The sequence below is a fragment of the Sebastes umbrosus genome, chromosome 11 (genome assembly GCF_015220745.1).
Source record: "Sebastes umbrosus isolate fSebUmb1 chromosome 11, fSebUmb1.pri, whole genome shotgun sequence".
NCBI classification, from domain to species: domain Eukaryota; kingdom Metazoa; phylum Chordata; class Actinopteri; order Perciformes; family Sebastidae; genus Sebastes; species Sebastes umbrosus.
In genome coordinates, this window is record NC_051279.1 from 2,395,597 (window position 1) to 2,398,483 (window position 2,887).

Consider the following 2,887-nt stretch of genomic DNA (forward strand, 5'->3'; position numbering starts at 1 on the left):
CTAGCATGTCTCTCAGTGAAGAGGACAATGCTCATACACTGGAAAGTGAGGAAACATAACTGTTTCAGTTTGGACATCTGGCTCAAGGAATACCTGGACTTGGTCTCAATGGAACAAGCGGCCAGGACTCCTCAAAAACTGGACAGTGGGCTTGAAGGTCCTTGGACTTCAATCAGGACATTCCTGAACACAACGCATTCTGTCGAGACACACACTGTTGTGGAGTCTGACTGCCCATGAGGAAATTATGTCTATGCTGAAATGACATGCAATGTGGAATGGGTATTTTTGTTCGACTGGCGTCAGTCGGTAATATAAGTTAAAATGTTTGTTGTAACCCGTGACTGCTCTGCACTCCCTCCCGCCTTTTTTCTTTCTTTTTATTTATTTATTTATTTTTCCTCCAGGACCGGAGTCTCTGCTGTACTCTGCTCCTCTGCCTGCCTTCACTCACACACCGCGCTCGTTCTCGCTCTTTCGCTCAGCTCTCACGTGCATGCTGCACACTCCACACTACAGAAGAGTTAGTTTAGCTCTGAGAATATCTAGTGAATGTTCAGTGGACGTTTGTGCAGAAATAACTGCTGCAGCTCCTCCAGACCAACAGAGGTTTCCCGTGTCTTGTGAAGTGACGGGGCTCCGCAGAGAGAAACGTTATCGTCTCCGACCAAAACTCCGGTGTCTCCCCTGTTCCCTCCGGCCGCGGTCGGGAGGCTGAGGCAGGAATAGCCAACACTAGGATTAACACTGATTCATGGAGAGACCTTCGTCTGGTCAGCTAACATTACTGCCAAGCAGGTGAAATATAGAGCCGTGATGTGCATTCCAAGCAAAAATACTATTAAAAAATCACTGGCTATTATTCGATTATACAAAATGTGTTACTATCTATGTGCAGATTCAGATACTAAATACTAAATAAAAATCAACTGATAAACTGTGCTGTATTAAGTAGTATATCATTATTACACATATAAAGTAGTTAAAATGAGCACCTTTACCAGCTGCAACATTAAAGTGATGAACACATTAATGCATCAATAATTATAATACAATAATATACCATAATATATATTATTGTGAAATGGGTCATTCTGCATAATGAGTAGGCTGCTTTTACTTTTGGTACTTTAAGAATATTTTGATGCTAATAGGGACCCCTTTGAAAATGGCCATGTCAGTTTTTCCTCGCAGCGTTTGGAGCGTTATTTAACCTCCTTCTCGACCAGCTCGTATGACACCAATGGATTCATCAGATTTCATAGTCTCATATGATACCAGTATCTTCCCTCTAGCTTTAAAACTGAGAACGCTACGACTTAAAAATCTCAAATTGCGTTAATGCGTTAAAGAAATGAGTGGCGTTAAAACGAACTTGCGATAACACGTTATTATTGCGTTAACTTCGACAGTCTGACTAAATATGGAGTCTTTTTGGACAAGGAGATCAAACAGAGCGTTTCAGACAGAGGGTGAAAAGAGGCGCTGCAGCACAGCCGGTAGAAGAAAAGTAAAGTGATTTTTTTTTAACATTAAAGCATGTAAACATGTTCTAGTAGAAACCAAAAATACAAGTATGCACCTGAACATCATCTTAATAGGTTCTCTTTAAAAAGGTCCTACATGTTCATACACAGACTGAACAGTAAAACGTCAGCAGTGATTACTGGACTTCAGCAGAGGTTCTTGTCTGTATAAAGACCACATAGTTACTAAATGTAACCATGGTTCTATGATGGTTCTATCTCTCAATGAGAGAACAAACTCTTTCTGATCAGATTTGATGGTACGACAGTTTGATGGATGAGGACCACTGTCTCTATACATGTTGTAATCCAGCTTTATTTCATGGAGACATGAACACAACAACAACATCTTCTTCACATCAACTCTAACACATGATCACAACAAGCTTCTGGATGATCTGATTGGCTGACTGTTCTCTCTCTGTGTGTCACTGTTCTCCTCTCACAGCTTAACTGAGGAAACACATCACAACAACACTGCTGAAACCAGCATGGACCGACTCCGACTGTCTACTGACCTCAGAGTCTCCAGTCTACAGAGTGGACTCTCCACAAGATCAGACAGCAGCTTCACTCCTGAATCCTGCAGGTTGTTGTATCTCAGCTCCAGCTCTTTCAGATGGGAGGGGTTGGACTTCAGAGCTGAGGCCAGAGAAGCACAGCTGATCTTTGACAACCTGCAGTCACTCAATCTGAATAAAGAATAAATGATGAAGATAAAAATCACTTTATAATCCAATCAGATGTGTTCAGGTTTTAAATGTGTAGCTCAACATCACTATGTCCTAATCAATGAGCTTTTCCCTAAAATGAGAAGAGTGACTTTGTCATTGTGTTATTGTGGATCATCATAATGTCAGCCTTCTACAGACATCATCCAGATGTCACCACAACATTCATACACCTGTTCATGTCAACACACATCAATAACATGCTGCTGATCTCTGTGTTCCTCAGTGTGTGTGCTGAAGGATCAATATCAATGATCAGACATTATTTGTGGAATACGTTGAAACAAACAGAAACTAGAGAAATATTTCTACTTCATGAAGTAAACTTGATCAATTTAAAACCAGTATTAGTTCAGAGGATCTTCTGTATCCAGATGTGACCATTTACCAACAATGATAAACATTCATTTACTTGAACAACTAACAGTGGACATTTTCTACAGTTTCTTTAAGAAACACAAGTCTTTCGTGACTGCAGACTGAATTTAGGTCAAGAAACATGAAAATATGAAGAAAAGGACATTAACAACTTTATGGATGTAAGTTATGTTTGTACATAAATAAGCTTCAATTATTAATTAAACATATAAGATCTCTAACAGTAACAGAGAGTCAGTGAACTGACCTCAG